This window comes from Pezoporus occidentalis, unplaced genomic scaffold (assembly GCF_034315485.1).
Source record: "Pezoporus occidentalis ecotype Australia unplaced genomic scaffold, CSIRO_AGI_Poc_V1 ctg41, whole genome shotgun sequence".
Classification (NCBI taxonomy): domain Eukaryota; kingdom Metazoa; phylum Chordata; class Aves; order Psittaciformes; family Psittacidae; genus Pezoporus; species Pezoporus occidentalis.
Window position 1 is genome coordinate 3,289,411 of NW_026915736.1, and position 20,809 is coordinate 3,310,219.

The 20,809-nt window shown below is 38.2% G+C and overlaps 1 protein-coding gene across 6 annotated transcripts in view; it reads left to right on the forward strand.

Moving 5' to 3' along the window:
* Positions 1-18,396: 18,396 nt before the first annotated feature.
* The window catches only part of CCSER2 (coiled-coil serine rich protein 2), a 68,069-nt gene continuing 65,656 nt past the window's right edge, over positions 18,397-20,809 (forward strand). For all 6 annotated transcript variants that reach the window (XM_062634044.1, XM_062634045.1, XM_062634047.1 and 3 more), the window contains exon 1: positions 18,397-18,501. The gene's annotated coding sequence lies outside the window, so the exon portion shown is untranslated. The remainder of the gene's footprint in view (positions 18,502-20,809) is intronic.

A 20,809-nucleotide genomic window follows, 5' to 3' on the forward strand; every position in this document is an offset into this window, starting at 1 on the left:
TTTGCATTGCAAATGAGCAGTAAGAGCTTATGCAAAATAGAATCACCGTATACCAAATAAAAGCAAAACATCTAGATATATCTCTCCTGAAAAAAAAAATCTGAAAGGGGTAGTTATTATTATCCATATCCCACGTGTTCTGGAATGGGAAAAATAAATCAGATAAGGAAGACTTTGTTATAAAGCCTAAATGTGGAAGAGGATTTCTCAGGTAATGTGTCACATGGCTCACAAAAATATTAACTATTACTAATAAACTTACTAACTTGTGCAGCTTCGATTCCAAAAATAGGGAAATAGCCTTGGAATAAGCTTTCCATATTAAAGCAGCTTTCATTAGTTGATAAGTACCAGCAAAAGTCTTGTGACAACCAGTTTTAAAATGTAATACTATATAACAATGCATAATGTATCCAACTTAAAAGTACGTTGAAAACACATTTTGGAAAGTCAGAATTCTCTTTTCTTGGTGGGTTTGTTTTTTGTTTTTTTTTTTTATTCTTATTTAGTTCTACACTGCAACAATTTACTCCTAAAAGGATTAGCTAAAATGGAATTTAGATTTCCTACTACTTAGTGTAGTTCTTTAAGTTTATGGATTGCTGATGCTTACCTCTTTTTGGTAGAGAGGTCTTTCTTCCTCACCCAATTATTTTTCATACCCTTTGACCCTGCCCTGCCTAGGCAGCTGTACAGAAACTCTTAAGAATCTCCAAATGGTTGCTAAAGTTCAATCTGGATCCCTTCCAGTGAGGAAAAACCATTGAATTGAACTGGTTCTGCTTACTACAGTTGTACCCAAGATCAAAATGCTCAAGAGAAGGGATGTTTCAGTCACAACCACAGTTTAAAAAAAGATTCAAAATAAATAATACAGTCTTATATTTGGTAACTGTTTAAATTCCGTTGGTTTATAATGATGTGGAGGACTGAAAGTTTGATGGGGCAATAGTAAGTTTTCCCTTGGCTTCTTCATTCCTTCACCTGACTTTTAACATGTTGAGTGTTTTAATGAAATAAAATTGAAAAGTCACTGCCTGCGATGGGCTTCAAATGTTAAAGTGTCATAGGTCTGTAAATTTTTGCCTTGTCTGCAAGCAGCTCTGACAATGTGCTGTTAATATTTGTCTAATATTCAGTAGCAACTGAAGACAGGAGTCAGGATTTTTCTTGTTTAGATTTTATATCACATTTTACTTTTTATTCATTGACTCCTCACAGTAACAGTAATAAATAGAGCCTGAACCCTGGGAAATTAATGTACCAACCATAAAACCTCTATGAAATGGGACATGAGATCTGTATTTCCAAGAGACACTTTAATGCTAAATGCTTCCATTTCTGGGTAAGCAACTTGGTAGACCTTGGTCTAAGGCTTCCTGGGTGCAAAACACTTGTGTGTTCCAGTCACTTCCATTATTGCTATAGGTGTACCAGGTACTTCTGCAAGAAACTTATCTGGTGTACAAAGCTGATTATCCTTGTAGAAATGTAGAATTCTTAACATTGAACTTTGTGGCTTACTCAAGTTCATACAGCAATTTTGTAGCAGAAACAGGATGTAAAATTCTCGACCCCGACTCTGTGGCCTTAACTCTAATGCACCAAAAAAGTGTTGGCCATTAATTCTAATGTGAAGAGGGTTTTTTCCAGAGTGAGAAGAAATGCAACTAACCAGCAGGATTCTGGTTAGTTGCATTTCTTGATCATACCCCAGAAATGCAAATGTGTACTGCTGTAGCATATCTTGTTAATGGATATGAATCACCATATCACTGAACTGGCAGTGTCAACTGAGTAGTGCAGTGAGTTTAATCCTGAATTCTTCTGTCTCTGCTCTGAGCTAAATAATCAGACTTTTAGCCTTACTTTAACCTTTCCTGAACTGTTTGGACTAGGGGCTTGATTAGAACCTGTTGGCCTTACTGTTCTGCTCTCAGGAGTGTTAAGGTCACATGTGAAAGGGAACCACAGATTAATTAATGAAGGTAATGATTAGTGTATTCTGTGAGAGCACAGAAGTATGAATTTGCAAAGTTTCAGGATCATTTTACACAGAGCCTTTTGTTGTGGTTGCTTTTTGATCACAAACTACATCTTGGTATTCCACCAATGGATTTGAACACATTGGGGATAGCTTTATTGGCAGTTAAACATGTGCTCATGCAATTTCCACGTACTGAAATTGGAAGGGGGGGGGGGGGCAGAAACAAGGCAGAGAGAAAATTTCTGATGTTTTAAGAGGTTTTCTGAGCAATGTAAAGGTTTTCCATGGTGTCAGGGAACTTTAAGAATAGAACTGAGTATCAGAAACTCTGTGGAAGAAGAATTCACTTAGAGGGAATATCTGTTAAATTACAGCTAATTAATTAAATAGGTCTTCAACAGCAGATGTCACTGAAGCCTTAAAATTTAAGAGAGGGTTTCAGAATGCAGAGGAACTGAAGTAAATGAGCCTTGGTGTTACTTTAGCCTTGAACATACTTAGTGTGTACATTACTTTTATTACTCTGAGAGTCTTATCTCTAGAAGGTGCAACAAATTGATATTCTTTATTGCACTCATTATTGTCACTGTTATATTTGGCTCTAGCTTCACTAATTTATACTTGTGTTTTGTTTTTCTTTTCTTTAAAATTGTGTTTCGTATTTGTAACTCAACTTTATCAGCAATAATATGTGTTAGAGGTATTAGGATAGATTAGTCATATTAGCCTTCAATCTTCAGCCCATTATTAGACTTAGACTATTCCATACAGTCCTCAGAAAATAATCTTTTGTTATATCCTTTTTAATACATTCACTTAACTACCAGTAGTGGTGTTTTTGTGTTCAGGAATCCTAGTGACAAACAATGTTTAAAATGACTCCTGCTCTCAAAGACACTAGGATCAGTGAGAAATTCTGTTTGCTTGCGGGCTTTGGGGTATCCGTATTGATGGCTGGCTAAGCTGTGAGTCTGTCTGGGTCTCCTCTCTCCCCCAGTGTGGGTCAGCTGGTAGCTGATTTTGTCAGCTATGGGAGACTCAAATATGCCTGTTGTTTGCAGTCTTGTTATTATATCACTGGGGCTGGCTGTCCCAGTGACCCAAATCACTCCAGGACCTAGATCTTCCCTTGCTGAGACAGGGCTAAGGGAAAGAGGTTTGGCAGAGAAGCCAGTGAAGGAACGTCCTGAATAAAGATATTAGAGATTAGTCTCCACATTGTGTTAAAGTGATATGAGGCTGCTAAGTTGTCCCACTTTTCAGGTATTTTTAATAATGCTGCTTAAAATGGAAGAAAGCTTAATAACTGTCTTTGTATCAGCCCTGATTGGTACAGCCCAAGACAACACAGGCATGCATATGCAGGGTCAGATTGATTTTTCTGTACCGGATTTTAACCTTTCCTTATATTCAGCCTGTTTCTTCATCTTGTATTAACATAATGCAAATGCAGTTCCATTTTCTAATGAGAAATTAACTCAGGCTCTCCGACTGCTCTAAAATAAACTGAGTGCACAGTGACAATCCATTAGGGCCAGTCTGCATAAGCCCAAAATATCCATATGGATGCAGCTGCAAAATACCTATACCTGGTTGAGTATCTTAAGGGCTTGCATTTTTAAACACCTTTTGATTAGGGTGTCAGAAAGAGTGTTATCCAAGCTGACACTTTTATCGAGGAAGCTTAGACTGATTCTACAACTTTTCATACCCTGTTCAGATGATTTGCATAGGAGAAATTAGGGGATGGTACAAATGTCACTCACATTCCAGTTAAGATGTGTAATGTGAAAAAGGCTAAGTTTTTTCCATTGTTTTCAATTGCTTGTATTAAGCTGCTGAAAAGAAATCAGTAATGCTTCCCAAGCTCCTCTACATAGTTTCCCAATTCAAAATGTCTGAAAGTGCCATTATTCGTAACAGTAATTCATTCCTGATGTCTAAAAATAATCTGGAGCAAGGTCAGACAAATACCTTACATTAAAGTCCTAACCTTAAAGTGTAAGAATTGCAATTGGTCCAGTGAGATAGCAATTATAGTCTCTGCCAACAGGTAAATATGATGGATTTAGGTGTGGTGAAGAGGAAAGATAAAAAAACCCAATGGAGCAATGGAGGCATGCACTTCTCCTTCTCCCATGTGAACACAGATGAATGTGGCATAAAACCTTCCATACCCTGTGACATGTTTGCCATTGCACGGTTGAGTAGATCTCCCCTTCTCTTTCCCTCTTATCATCTCACAAGTCAGGGTTGGCTCTGTCATTGCTGATAATAAGAGACACGCTGCTTTCTTGCCCAATGCAACATAGGGAAGGCTGAGCTATGCTTGACTAACATGGATGAATAATTAATACTGTGCTGAAGATGTTCAGGCTCAATCCCTACACGCTTTTAAATTATTGAAAGAATAATGCTCCTGCTTTATAATAAAAATTCACAAAAGGACACTCTTCATGATTCACCTTAGAAATTTCAGAGCTGCTCTACCTTGAAAGAGAATCTCTCTAGGTTGAGCTGACAGCATTTCCTGGCACAAACACAGGCTGTATTTCTTACCCTTAGTTTTGGCTAAATGATTCCAAATAATGGAATCTGTAGCTATGATTTTCTGTTGCTTGTGAACAGCCACAGGTTGAGAAGCCTCCTCCTAATTCTGAGCTGTTCTCTCCACAGACCATGGGGAATATTCATCATCAGACTCCACATAAAAAAGCAAAAAGATACTGTAATATTAATTCACAGGTCCTATAAGACATAGTTGATAGTCTCACCATCTCTATTTGCAGCTGTTTGCCTAATTGCTTCAGCTTTCAGTTGCTCCAAAGGAAGGAGTACTCTCAGGCACAGAAATAAATGGGATGGTATGCAGATGCTGACAAAGTATTTAAAAGCATCTGTGGAGTAAAATGTTATGTAAAAAAGTTAGAGTCAATAAAGAGGCATCAGGTCATAGTGACAATAGAATTACTGAGGGGAATAAAACATCCCAGGCTACGTTGTAATCGTATAGGACAGCAATAAAAAAAACATCACACTCTTTGAGTAACAGTGCATGGTAGTAAATAAGGAAAGACTGGAGCACAATGTATGTAGCCAGAGGAAGGGATATGTAATCATACATGTGGAGTTTTCTGAATAATGAATGCTCAGCCATTTCACTAGAGAATCTCTCTAAACCATTTTCATATGCAGTGTATGTTAACTGGTGATAATGGTGTCAGGTACTGAGGAAGCAGGATCTGAATATACTGTTTTGCCTTGCTGCTGTTATTCAGCATTTGTTTCAGGCAAAAGGCAATTTCATGAAATTGTTAATGTCTACCAAATAAACATGATAGAGTATCAAATAAAGCACATACATTAAAATATGTCTTGATTACCAGCAAAGTTCATTTCAGAACTGATCTGAGTGGTGTTACGTCCAGCTGTGACAGTTGTGCTATAAAGGAGGATTGTACCAAATTGCTAATTTGCTGATAAGCTGCGGTAGCCAGGATGGCCAACAGGGTCTTTTATGCTTGCTTTGAGGCTCACCTCAGTTCCCAGCACTGCTGAACACTTCTCCAAAGCAAGGATGCTTTGCCTGTCCTAAATTTAATCTAGTGGAAAAAATCTTTTAGATTATTGCTGTGTCCTTTACTGACCCTCAGCTCTTACCAGTAGGCCTTGGTGCCAATATCTTAATTTTTCATTTTATGCTACTTGCTTTAATGATGTGTTCTTTGGCAGTCAGCCATGTCTACAGCACTCTACTATTAAAATGTCTGCTCTATATTGCAGCTGCCCATTTACTTTATGAACTGATCAGCCAGTAGAATGTAATTTAAGAGAACAGAAATAAGTCATAGTTAAGGGCACAAAATATCAGCTGATTTGCTGTATGTAGGTCTGTCCTTCAGAGATTTTTGAATCTAACTTGTCATACCAAATGTTTATTTTTCAATTAGTGCATAATGTGAAAAGAATGACTTGACATCCTGCACATAGTGGGTAAATAAAACCAATATTGCCCTTGTGGAAATACTCCTGGTACCAGGAGCACTCAGGAATGACACAGTTGTCAAAGTGAACACAGAGCATAATGCTTTTCCTACTGAAATGTTATTGCAGGTCTAGAGGGGAGGATAATTAGCTTTAGCATTTATATAGAGCAAAGTTGATTAATTCTTAAGAGACACTCACACACTAGATTTTCTGTTGTCATCTCTAAGGCCTTTTTGGGCTGAACCAGACTGTAAACTGGATTTTTAAGTAAGAGAAATTTCATAAAATGTTCTATTTGCCTCTAACAACAGTTGTTGAAACAGATAGTGGAGAGGGTGGCTTACTGAACTGATGAAAACAAAAACATCTACTGATACAACCCACGGACTGGACTGTCATTACGTCTGGTAAACAAGAGAGGAACAGAACCAGAAATTAATGGATCATAATTGATGTGCTGGCAATTAGAACTAACTAGCTGGCAGGGTAATGGGGGGATGACTCTGCTCCTTATGTGTTTTAAAGCCATTAGAAAGTGTGGGAAGTGGCTGTGGAGAAAGGCTGGGAGAATGGAAGGAATTTTACTGTCATCTTTGCCATCTTTAGTATCCCTGGGATTTGGAGAAGGCCACCTGCTTCCCCCCTCACCCTCCTCAAAACTGCATCATTACTGGGCCTAATCCAGAAATATACATTGATTAGATAAACCAGATATAAGGAATATTAAGATTGTGGTCTCAAGTGTACCAGCAAACAAAATCTAGGAAGTCCTCTTTTTCCTTCTTTGCCTTATTTTTATTCTGTCATCTTTACTAAAAAAGCACCATTTGCAAGACATGACTTATTTTGTCTCAACATTTCCTGAAGCTGATGATCTGCACAGCAGTGAAAAGCAATGACTGAAATGGCTCAGCTATGGTGTATATCTGCCAAGTCTGGGAGTAGCCAAAGGGACCGAGTGCTTGAATTCATTCCTCTAAGAACAAGCTGGCAAGAACTATGCATATAAATCTATACAACACATATTTATATAAGTGTAAATAGATGTAAAAAATTAAGGCAGAAGCTTATGTAATATGCTTATGCAAATAAGGATAAAAACAAAAATATATATCTAGTTTATATTCTTAAGTACAAACAAGAAAGCACCAGACCTGTAATAATGGTACTTTTTCCCCTCAGTAAGAAAAGAAACATCTCTGTAGACAGAACACCAGTATATTCATTCCTTCTCATTCTTCCCCCTTAATTTATTTGTAAGCATTTACTATGCTAAAAAAAATATAGCCTCTTGCTGTTGACGGCATTTGATATGGAAATGTATCCTGGCTTGTCTATATTACTTTACAGAACTCAGTGCTGCAGAGCAAATATAAACCATTCTCACTAATCTGTTTTTATTCTGTTTACTATACACATTGATGAACTTTTTGCATTAGTTTCATTCCTGCTTGCCAGTAACCAAAGACCATCTAATAGAGAAGGCTGCGTGGAGACCTCATAGCAGCCTTCCAGTATCTGAAGGGGGTCTATAGGGATGCTGGAGAGGGACTCTTTATTAGGGACTGTAGGGATAGGACAAGGAGTAATGGGTTAAAACTTAAAACAGGGGAAGTTTAGATTGGGTATAAGGAGGAAATTCTTTCCTGTGAGGGTGGTGAGGCACTGGAATGGGTTGCCCAGGGAGGTTGTGAATGCTCCATCCCTGGCAGTGTTCAAGACCAGGTTGGATGAGGCCTTGGGTGATATGATTTAGCGTAAGGTGTCCCTGCCCATGGCGGGGGGGTTGGAACTTGATGTTCTTAAGCTCCTTTCCAACCCTAACTATTCTATGATTCTATGATTCTATATTAGCTTTTGAATTAGTAAATTTCGTAAGAAGACACAAGAGTGTCTGCTCTACAAAGACAGAGGTAATGGATAATAAGGTCTTTATCTCGAAGAAACAGTAAAGGGAGTATAGTGAGATTCAATTCACAGTCACCAACTGGGTCACATCTCAGTGAAGATGTTGTATTATTTCTGACAGACAATATGGTCTGATGGCTATTGAAAGAGCAACAGAGAAAGTTTTAGTCCTAGTATAGTTCACAGTGATCAAACTTCCAGTGAAAACTCATATTCTCAGTGGTTATCAATATTACTATCTTGTGACCACCTGCCCTTTAGTCTGTAGAGTTGAATGTTATGTTAGTAGAGGATTTCTTAGCTTAGAGTAGCGAAATGTTGGCAGTATATTCCTTAAAGCTGTTCCTAAATTGTGTATAAATACAGGATTTCAATTTTCAGGCTTCTTAATCTTTTACCTTTATCATCATAGCTTCCTAAATTTGTAAGAGGCCCAAATCATGCTCCACTGAATTACTAATCATGGAACGATCTGAAAAGATTCATCAATATATCTGTGGGTTGTTTTTCTCCCAAATTGTATTGTTAGATGTCTGCCACGAGCTGTGGCCCTCTTTAGTAAATTTTGGTGTATGTAAGGTGGTATCAACATACTTTTGGGCAACAACTTGGTGAAGAAAGCAGGCAGCTGAGTGATTTTTATGATCTTTAACAGTAGTAAGAGATTAGGGTGGGTTTTTTTGGTTTTTGTTTGTTTGTGGTTTTTTTTTTTTTTAAATAAAGGTCTTTTGAAATGAAAAAAAAAATAAAAAATATTCCGGTATATCCTTTACCAAAATCCTACTGTTAGAAATTTATGGGACCACATTAACATAAATAATTCTGTGGGTTCATTGTCCTTAAGGCAAAAGCTTTTGAGGATGGTAAACATTTGCATATCCATCCTGAACCTACAGAAAACATATTTATAGAATGAATTAATTTAAATTATATTTGAAAAAAAAATATTATAAACTGATATTGAATCTACAATTTGTACCTGGAAGATCAGCACAGAACTAGCAGTGTCACACAGGACTGCAGATCATACCTTAAGCTTTTTTAAAAAGCCAGTAACCTTGGACTCCAATGTCCCAAAATTGCCAGGTAAGCATTTCTTCATTTACAATGATAACATACTTCCATGATTCATGCAATGGCACCTAGTCATTCAGTGACAAACAGAGATTGACATATACCTATAAACATATACCTATAAACATATTATCTAGAAAACATCTAAAACCTATTGTGTTTCTATCAGATATGTACACTTTAATTCAGTCACTGATTATGCTAACTATATATTTAGCTAAGTACTTAAAATTGGCCTCAGGTGTACAATTTTACAGATCGTAATTGAATCTCCCCAGTGATACCCTTGTGTATCTATCTAGCTAGGGGATGCCACTGTATTAGCATCAGGAATTAAAAGCAGCATGAAGTGAGCGCAAAGTAGGGACTTTCACCCCTCCAGGGGAAAATGGCAGGCCTATTTTTTTTACTTCTCTCTTCAGTATTTCATGAGATTTGTTCTTCTTTTACTAAGAGGGTTGCCTTTCCCTTCTGATACGGAAAACCTTTCTCTGTTACATTTTGTATTCTTCTGTTCCCCCTTTCTAATCTCTTACTCCCCTTTGTTTTCTCCCATCATTGAACCACTTCAGATCATCTGCATCTAGAGAAATAACAATATTTTTATCTGCAGCTGCTTCTATGCTTTCCACAAGAAAAACACATCCAGGACACCAGGACTATAAAAGAAGCACAAGTCAGGGAAAATTAAGGCTCATTTCTCTTAGTAGAGTCTGTAATACAGCTCATGATTTATCTGTATCAGCAGAACATGCTACTATTTTCTTAGTATTGAAATACGTCACTTTAGATGCACATTATCACAGTACCTCTGCCAGGGTTAAGGATACAGTTACTGATTTAGGTAACTGTACCTGTTAAGAATTCTGTCCTAAAGAAAATTAACATAAAACCTTTTTCCATCTACTTTCTCTCTTGTTCTCTCTTGTGACATGCTTTAGAATCAGTAACAGAATTTCAGCTGCTGAATTTTCACGTTAACAGGGGCTCTCACCTTTGAAAATTTTCACAGGACTAATAATGTCACTCTTTTATAATAAAAATGCCTTCAAACTCCTTTTCCCTCTGGATACCACAGTGTGTCTTGAGCTAATTATGATTAGATACTTGGACTCCAAAATAATATTTTTTTTTCCCTTAAATGCTTTCTGATGAATACAATGAAAATTATACTCCGTGCAAAGGTGTGTAACATTTTGTGTTACACAGCAGTGGAATCTGGCGTCTTAGTAGTGATTAAATACTATAAACATATAATGTATGTCATGGCATGTATTGGAAAAGGCATAGTTCAGGGAACACCGTTCTCACTGGAGTAAGTGAATAATTTAGAAGAATATTCCCCCCTTCACCAAGATCCTCCTTTATGCCTGTAGATATCATAGTCAAACCTAGCAGCTGTCATTGCATTACTGACTGAATTCTCTAATATATTTGTCTTCATTTGTCTTGCAACTTAGAGAGTCTTGTTGTCAGAGTATCATACTGCTCTTGAAAATGGTTGCAATGGATTAAAAATGTAGCATTAAAAAACCCCAACCCCAAAGACACCTGATTTTTTTTTTTTGCAATCAACTACAGTTTACAATTATGTTAAAGGATGAAAGAAAGACAGACATTCCCTAAAAGCTTATCCACCTATTTGTGCATTCTTTGTAAGTTTATCATTTAATAATATTTTCATTATGTCCATTATTGTAGTCTGAGTTAGTTCTGCACTTCAAGTGCATTCTCAGTAAAGAGATTTGCTACAGCTTTTTTGTGTTGTCCCCTTTTTCTGCACCTTTGAGACTCTCTGAACCTCTGTTCAGTTCTGTTTTTAACTATCAACATTTAGATGAATATACACAAATATTTCTTAATTTATTTGCAGCTGTAACTGTTAAAGCTTTCTTACATTCAGTATGTTACATTTTATGTTCTTTCTGTACACCAGTTTGGTATGGGACAGACTTTATACAGGGTATTGCATGGTTCAATCCTAAATATACTCATCTGACAGCAAAGAATGGTGGATCCCAGCTTTGTCTCTGCCACTACCTTGCCAATTTGATCCTGGCACCTTTATATACCTCATTTTATTTAAAATTAATTAAAAGACTCCTTAACTCTATTAAAACATATCCTGAGAATACATTCATGTTTGCACAGCACTGGGAATTCCTTGATTTCAAAGCATCTAGAGCACAAAATCTTTTTCACAGCTATCTTTATAGTGAGAATGAAAGAGCAGCAGTTTTACTCACTTGCAATTCTGCATGTATCTTTCTGTCTGCCAGCATTTTCTATTTCACAATGTAGATTGAAGGCGTATTTTTAGCCATTAAAAAGCCAGAGTCATGCTGTTTAGAATTTGTCCTTGAGCCTTGTGACCATCTAAAGCATACCTATTATTATTTATTGCATCCATCTCTAAAATAGTTCAGCCTCTTTCTCGCTGCTATCTCCAGATGGTAATTATTAACTCGAAGAAAAACACCTTCAAAATCTCCTAGTTTAAAAGGTACACAAGAACCTTATGAAGTGCCTTACTAGATAGAGCAGTGACTGAATCCCTTGGTGCCAGTGTTTCAGGAATCTGACAGAATCTTTTGGGATTATGCCTTCAGAAGTCCATGAATCAGAGGCAGGTGCCAGTTTATAAGAATAAAGTATCTATTTTGACTTTGTGAGAATCCAGCTTTCTAATCTGACAGGAAAGCAAGTACCTAACACTCATTCCAATCAAACTGCATCTGAGTTTGAAACCAGTTTCCAGAGAGATGCAGTGTTAAGGAAGGACCTTGCAGCCAGACTGATAGCTTATCCTCCAGCCTATGCTGAGATGGACTAACAAACCCCACTTGGAGGGTTGATCACTAGTGACCTGTATAAATTAATCTCTATCTGTATAAATTAATAAATAATCTCCAACAGTCCAGGGTTGCTATCCACTTATATTCTCCAGATGATTCCCAATGCCTAGAACAACTTTGCTTATGTATACACACACTTAGGCACATACACATATATATACATACATGTATATTAGGGTATATATAAAAGTTGCATTTTATATAAATATATTTTACTCACACAAGCATGTATATATATAGCAGTGCTTTCCTGAGTAACTAGAGCTAATAAAAAAAGGAGAGAATAAGTAAAAAAGAAAAAGAAATCCTTATAAAATATTTTCCAAGATAGTATTTCATGATTTTTCCAAGCAACTATGATTTTGAGCATATAGTGTTACTGTCCTTGATGTTCCTGTGGAGCATTGAAATAGTCCGTTAATTACTAATTAGTAATACACACAGTTTTGGATAAGGTCAACTTTCTTCCCAGTGCAAATGTTACTGCCATGTGCAAAATTGAAAAGAAGATGCAACTTTTAATCTGCATCTTTGAGCTCTTTGTTTTTCATTATCATTTAATACTGAAAATAATCACTGAAAACTAATCACTGAGAAATGGAATTTCAGCTTTTGTATTTTATCTTCTGATGCTTTCACATGTTCAGACAAGAAAGATTAGTGTCAAATATCTACTATTTTTAAAATACTGAGCTGTACTGTGAAAGTGCTGTTTGCTACTACAGCAGTCTGCTTGTATTTTTCTTTAAGTTAATTGAAAGTAAATAATATGACTGAAGTAGTATTCATGGAAACAGTATCACTTTCTTTGAGGTAATTCCTTTCTGCAGCCTGCTTCATCTATGCACCGAGACTCAGAAAATGTACACTTCCCCTTAAAAGGATCCTCTCTGGGATGAAATAAATAAGAATGATTTAACATTTCATCTGAGTAAGTGTGAAGTACTCCCTGTGCCAGCTTCTGGTAAGCTGGAATCCTGCACAACATACAACTGCTCCATAAACTAACTGTTCAGGCAAGGACTGTCTTGTGGTGTATGGCCAGCAGGGATATCTGAGACATGAACCAAGCTCAGGGAGGTAGAATATGATTAGTATTTCTGAGGCAAGAGTCAGAGCTATTCTTTCAACACCCCAGGAGCATTTATAGCCCCACCATTTCAGGTTGCTGTGGCCAAAATCCCTTTGAAGTGCAGCTAACGGGCAGGATTTTTTCTTTTTTATTTTTTCCCCATTTCTGTGATCCCTGTTCTCTATCTGCACTGCGAAGTAGCTAACAAAATTGACCAGAGGATACATTTTAGTCATTAATGCTTCCTTATAGGATGCATAAGCATCTAACACTTTCACTTACTATATATTTTCATATCATTCCCAAGTCAATGGGAATTTTCCCCAAGAAAGGAAGGTGCAATTAATCTGTAATTCTATCTGTCTTATCTTTCTTGTATAATCTCTGACCATATTACAGAATCAAATTGGTGTGTCTCAGCTGTCTTGTCAGTTCAAAGTACAGACTCAACATTGGAGGTATAAATGAACAACTGCACTCTGCATATTGCATTTATTTGTGTGCTAATAGCATGTAGAAGTCTTTGGTTACCACACCATCCAGGTGTCTTTCATAATTTCTAAATATTGTTTTAAACAAGACTCAAATGGATCTTGTTTAGTTCTTCACTTCCAAGTGCTGACTGATGCTGACAGTCTTTATCTTCATACAAATTATGTACCTTGAGCAGCCAAATGAAAGCAAACACGTAAACCTGATGCTCTAACTGTATGTATTCTTCTTGGATATGCTTTCTTTCCTTTTACATTTTATTTCTTAATATGGATAGCTCTGTTAGTACATTATCCACTGTGTCCTGTCCTGCTTATAAGTAGATTAATACTTCTGCAAATCTCAGGATTATAAACTATAATCATATTGTAAAATGGAGGACACTAGCTATACAAACAAAAAAGGCTGCATTTCATCTTTGTTTAACATTTTAAGGACTACAGTATTTGAAATATTATTAAATAAGAAAATCAGAAAGAATACAAGTTACCCACATCAGTTTAGGATTAGGATTTATTTAAAACAGGATCCTTTGTAACAATGTTTACATAAAGTTAAACCACACGATGCCAAATATATTTTAATGTTTTTAATGAATTCTACTGGGAATTCACTGAATTCCAGTCAACTTTTCTCATTCTGTTAAATTATTAGAAACATAAGCCTGTTTCTTCTGTTGTGTAACTGAATGATGACTTCGCAGATTAGAATAAAAAAAAATCCTAAACACTCTAGATAAATTTCTATTAAAATGTCATTAACGGAAGGCTATTTTTTGAGTTGAGATTATCAGTCAAACTTTCAGTTACAAAATGCAACAAAAATGTTTACCTGGCCTGATTTAGAATAATTTTCTAATTACACTAAAGGAAATAATTTCCACACCTGTAAATGAAGCTGAAAGAAGAGGTTTTATTTATGTTTCAGAATCCTCAAAAAAGGAAACGTTAGGCATTTGTATTACTTTGGGTATTCAGTCTACGTGAATACAAATGAAGTTGCAATGGAAAATAAAAGAGAAACTATCAGACTTAAATGAAATACACATTAATTCATTTTAATAGTTAGATACCGAGGAGCACTACGATGTTTAAAAAGAAATGACAGGCAGTGCAATATGGTTTTCTGTGTTTGTAAAGGCAATACACATTGTCAGAATAGGGCCAATGAAGATATGCGGGAAAAAATTGGCAGTGTTTCATGAAGTAGCTTTAAACTGCTCAAATAGTTTAACTAGTCTGCTTAAATAATTTAGACCTACTTATTTATTTAGACTAAAGTAGTGTTCTGGAGCATCATGAGCAGTCAGCCCTTAGAAGAAAGGGTGACAGCAGCAATAAGGTGTAACGATCGCTCAATGGCAGATTTTAGTGACAGATTTTTACTGAACTGATCCAGGCTACTTCTATCACAGCAATGCGAGAGTAAAGAAAGGGTAACGTCAAGCATGTGATCTTCATCTACATGAATTTTAACTTACATTTGGTACATGTGCCTTGAGAGGGAGGGTCAGAAAGGAAAGCTTTCTGCCCACTTGTTCATTTACACGGCAAATACTAAAAATGAGAGAGTAGTTTAGGCCTGTGAAATTCACTGTTTTTAACCACATGAAGAGAGAGCATAATACATTCTGAGCATCTCTGAATGTCAACAATGCCACAGAGTAACGCATTATGGGATTTTAAAAACAGACATCCTGAACTGATATTTAAGTATTCTTTAAGCAATGTTCAGAAGAAGAGTTTGACTTAAGTAAGACCCCCCAAAAAATTCCATTTTCTGAAAGGAGAAGGGTAAGATGATTCATCATTCACACAACCAAACCCTTAAATATATCAACATTGTCTTTGCCTATCCAAGGTAGATGTCTGAGCCAATTATTTAAATAATGAAGCAGCTGCCAACTGGTAATGGGCAGTTCTTCACTTAAATAAAATCCTCTTTAAAAATTATCTAAATACTATTTAAAAAGTGATAGATAGATCACTAATGCCTAAAATGGTATCAAATGTTCAAGTAATTAATTTGGATTATTTTACAAATGAGTAGGAAAAATACAGGACTTACTTAGTCTTAAATGTGATGAGGTTATCATGTATTTCTGTAAAATGAGTTTGAGCTCATCTCTGTTTTCCCATATATACACAAAAGAAGATGCAGTGATGGAGAACCACTGTAAAGACTTCAACTTGCACCAAGCAGAATTTCCTATAAATTATCTTATTTTTACCCGATTATTTACTGCATAATGGTACAAAGTTTAGTTATCTGTGGACATCATGCATAGAAAGAATACATATACACACATATAAGTATTTTTGCATATCATATAATCATAGAATGGTTAGGGTTGGAAAGGACCTTAAGATCATCTAGTACCAACCCCCCTGCCATGGGCAGGGACACCTCACACTTTTGTTTTGTTATCTCAGTAAACATGTTCATCAATTTGTCATAGTCATTTTAGCACAGAATTTTAAGGTAGTACAAAAATGAAATTACTTGTGTAGTTTAAAAAAGTATGAGAACTTGAAAATTAAATAGGTAATTCTGGAGACAGTGACTCTAGTGTCAAATTAAAACTTGGAAAATATAAAATATATTCCTTAATAAAAGAACTATTTGTAGAGACATAGATTAAAAGAGATGACAGTTCATTTTTGATACCCATCAATGAATACATTTTACAGAATGATGTATTTTGAAATGAGAGTGGTGAGGAACTGGCACAGGTTGCCCAGAGAAATTGTGGCTGCCTCATCCCTGGCAGTGCTCAAGGGCAGGTTGGACAGGACTTTTGAGCAACCTGGATTAGTGGAAGGTGTCCCCTCCTATGGCAGGGCGGTTGGAATTAGATGATCTTTAAGGTCCCTTGGTGGTTGGTGTTACCTGTTGCTTTGTCTCTGTTTTTTTGGAGGCAGTGCAATGCTAAATCAGTAAGTGAAGTGGGTAAAACAAATTTGTAGTTCATCTTCCAGTGTAATATAAAGTCCATTTAAATCAGTTGATTATAAAAACAATGAAATGTAAAGTCCTCAGTCTGCAGACATATCAAATATTAGACTGATAATATACTGCACTTGGTCATCACTAGATCTTAGTCTCTAGTCTTTTGGTAGGATTTTTTATGACTATCTTTCAAGTAGTTAGAAGCCGAATTGTCTATGCAATGCTTCTCTTTTTTGTAGTTATTTTTCAAAAACTATGAATTCTGCTTAAAGAATGGATCTGAATCTTGAGGCTGTATAAGCATTGTAGACATCTGTTAAATGTCGAAACAGATAATGGAGGCTCTCAAATCTGTCCTAAAATATCTCTAGGTTGTTTTCTTCTTTTATACGTAGTTTTCTTTTTAGAGTTCTGTTTCAGAATTATTTTCGGATAATAGAATTATGAGCTTTGTGAGCTGATGGTTGAAGAAATACCTGTCAGTGCCTGCAGAAAGGCAGTGGGAGGAAATTAAAGGCTCTCCTAATGAGTCTGTAATAAGAATTCACCTTCCCAGTGAGTCTACAATGTAATTTCTTCTACTTCTGGGAAGGAAATGGGGAAAAAAGTTTGTTGGAGAAAATGTCAGTGGGAACAGTGAAGTCATTCTGATTAACAGAGTAGGGAAAAATCGATCCTGTGCTAATGCAGTTGGTGTTCACATTAATGCTCCGAAGCTGACAATGACTGAAAAAAAGAATGTGTGGTTAAAGCAGTGACGCCTGACTCAGGAAATCTGAGTTCATTTCCTGGCCTTGGTGTCTCTTTAGCTTTGTGCAAGAGATTTAATCTCTCTGCTTTTTTTTTTTTTTTTTTTTTTTCTTTTCTTCCTGTACCACAGGGGAGTAATTACGCTTCAGATTGTTCTGAGAATAAATGCATTAACGTGGTTTGTCCATTGAAGCTCAGGCAAAAGGACATACAAAGGCTTCAGTTCTCGTTCCCTTACTTGTTACAAAAGGCTTTTTGGCTATCCACGGAGCAAGTGGAGTGCTCACACCTTGTGTCTAGAAAGGTGAGGAGGCACCTGCAGTACCTGGGCTGGCCTCTGTAAGCAGATCTTACACCCTGGCAGTGTGTCCAACTTCCAGTCAAGAGGCGTGGCAAATGATGCTTATCAGTTACAGGGTGGTTGGGCTTTTTCTACATGAACATAGCCTGAAGCTACTGCACAGCTTTCTTCTTCTTCTGTGAGGGTTGGTAAAGCAGGTAGCCAAAATGTGTAAATATTGGTAGTCAGAACTCCTGAGAAAAATGAAACTTTGGAAATCTAAAGCTGAAGCAGAGCAATACGGGTGCCAAAAGGTTCCTGTATGCATGAAGGTTCCAAGCCATGGGAGATGCTGAAACACAAGCCCCAAACAAGCACGCAGGTGGCTAGGAAAAGCATTGTGGTATAAAAACTGGGTGAAATGATCCTGAACCATCTCATGTAATCACAGGCATATAACTTCCTGAACCTCGTGTAAGTTCCTGATACCAGACCCCCTGCACAGGCAGGAAACTGGAGGAAATCAAACTCTCAAGCCTTTCCATGAGCCCTGGCATGGAGAAAGCCTACCCTCCTGTGGATCGCTGTTGACTGCTAGAGTCCCTCCAGGCTTTTCACGTAGCTGCTGAGGCCCCGTTCCCCTGTGAGTACTCTCCGTGTCCCAGAACACTTCCAACACTCCCACCCATCACGTTTGTTCCACCAACGGGCACACCAACCGTAAGGGCACACTCTAAAACGCAGCCAGGAAGCCCGCAGGCCTCACGGCCTTGCAAACCCCAGCAGCGCTGCCGCAGCGAGGCCGGCGGGCACGGCCGAGGCGCCATGTCCTTGGCGGCTCCGCTCCCCGCCACCGCGCCACGTGAGCCGCTTGGAAGCAAGACGCGCCCGCGCAGCGCCCTAACGGACGGCAACGAGGGGCGGCGGCAGTGGCGCTGACGTCACGGTGAGCCGAGGGGGCGCGGAGGCAGGCGGCGCGGCTCCCGGCGCATGCGCGGCGGAGCTGGCGTGCCGACCCTCCCACCGCGGGCGGGGCCGGGCAGGGCCGGGCTGGGCGGGGCGGCGCGCGGCCGGTACCTGAGGGCGCAGAGCGCTGCGGCCCTGCCTGAGGAGGCGGCGGTAGTGCCGGCCTGTGCCCGTCCCGGCGGTGAGTGCAGCGGCCGCGGGGGGGGGCGGGGGGCTTGTCGCGCCGCCCTCCTGTTGCTCTTCCCCTTCCTCTCGCGGTGGGCTGAGCGGCTGGGGGTCCTCTGGTCGGCGCCGAGGGGGGAGCGGTCGTTGCTTCCTCCCTTTGCGCCGCCGCCGCCCCCCCTCGTCCGCCGGGTCTGGGATTGTCGCCTCGGCCAGGGGATGCTGCAGCATCACCGGCCGCGCAGGCCGCAGGAGGCTGAAGAGGGGCGGGCGGGGCAGCCGCCTCCTGCGTGTCCCTGCCGGGCACAGCCTTCACCTTTCTGGGGGCCTGAATGTCAGCTGAGGCTCCCGCAGTGCCGCTGGCTGCGAGCCGTGCCACACGTGTGGCTTCCCCCAGATGGCAGGACACTCGCAGCGGTGCCAGCCAGGCTGGTCGTGCCCGGGGCTTTCGCTCGGCTTCGTCAGCTGAGCTGATCTCGGAGGTTAAAGGCAATCTGGCAAGGCAGGCCTGCCGCTGGGTTCGTCCCTCGATTCCTGCTTTGCAGTGGTTTATGCGTCTTTTAATACTGTTTAGTGAGAGATACCTGCAGGTATATTGGGAACCACCTACTGAAGGCCCTGGTTGCAAAGATCTCTTTGTAGCCCAAAAAAAAGGGGAAGAAGCAAAAGTACCCACAATGTGGTTGTTCATAGACAACAGTTTAAGAATAAATAAAAAAAAAAAGTTGATTATCTAATTTAGCTATAATCTGTAAAGATTTCGATTATAACAACAGGGGATGTTATGTATGACGATTTCGTTTTGATGATGCCAAGACTTTGCAGTCTTCACCCAGTGCCCGATGTTATCAATGTATTCTTTTAAATGTACTTTGACACACAATGAAACGTAAGCACCTTCAGCCTTTAACTTTGAGTTGGAGGAAGTCGAGGTTTTTATCTTCAGTTAAAGAAAGCAAAACTGAGTGGGAACTTAAAGCTGTAGCAAAGAATTACTGTCCAGGCCAGACAACAAATTAAAGAGACAATTGTAGATCTTGTACTCTGTCCAGATGTATGTGGTATAAAGGTATTTACTGCTTTTCAAGGGAATTGGTTCAATTTGTAGGACTTGCGCTTCATATTTATAGTGCGTTTGTTCATGGTGTTTGTGGGCTTTGAGTCCCAATTTGATGCAAAAGAATTTTTCATTATGAAGATATTAAAAGCAAAATTAAGTTGGATCTAAGGTCTCGTTTTGCTACGTTCTGATAATTGAGAAGCACTTTAAGTATTATGTGAAACTATAATAAAATCTCTGGTGGACTAGTTGAAAATACAAAACTCTTCATCCCATTAATGTGAGGTATTAAATATTTACATTTTTTAGTGATACTGAATGACAATTGACAGATATTTTCTTACACATACAATGATCACGTAACTCAAAATTCTGAGGGCCCGTTTTGAATTTAATGATTCCAAGCTGAAGAGGTTATGGCCTGACATGGAAAATTAGTAATAAACAGCTGCCTGAATGTTAACCAAGGATCTACTTTAACATAGAACTTGAAGTAGAAAAAATGTTTTTAAAGTTGAAGTTATTTTTTGCTTACAGTTAGTACTTTTCATTATAGAAATCTCAGTATTTGGGCTCCAAAATCAGTTCAGTATTGTCTTCTAATTGTAAAGCTATTTAAACAGTAGAAATATTTCATGTTTAGAAGATTTCTTATTTGATATTTTTGACCACTATAGAACCTTGTGGTTTTGAAGTAAAGTAATAATATATATGGTTTTAGAAAAAATAGTAATGATGTCAATTAACATGATGATCTCATTTAATATATTGTTATACTAATGAGTAATCTCATTTAATGGTACTGTTCATGTAAAAGCTCAGTGGAGTAAAACCTATTACTTTTGGACCTGATCATCCTTTAAGAAGGATTGGTTATTTGGAATAAACCAGTTACAAAGAAGTGTTGGCACTGGCTCTCCAGATAAAAAGCCATCATGCCATCAGCCTTAATGTGAACACTGCTCACCTAAAATTATTAGACTGTGTGTATCTCTGAAAATGGAAGACAGATGAAGGAATAAAAGATAGCCAGTTGCAGCAGTTGTTGTGGTGTTCTCTTTTAGGTGCTATTTGAAAGTGTAAACAGCAGCACCATCTTAATTAGAAGCTTTCAGGCAGAGTTAAATTCTGTGCCACCAGGGATACTAAGAAGATCAAAATACTAATGATACTTTTGATAATTAGGTTTAAAATGTTGTATTGTATTTCAATTGAAGCAATAAAAAAGAGCTTATGTACATCTCTGGAGATCTGAACACATGTATGT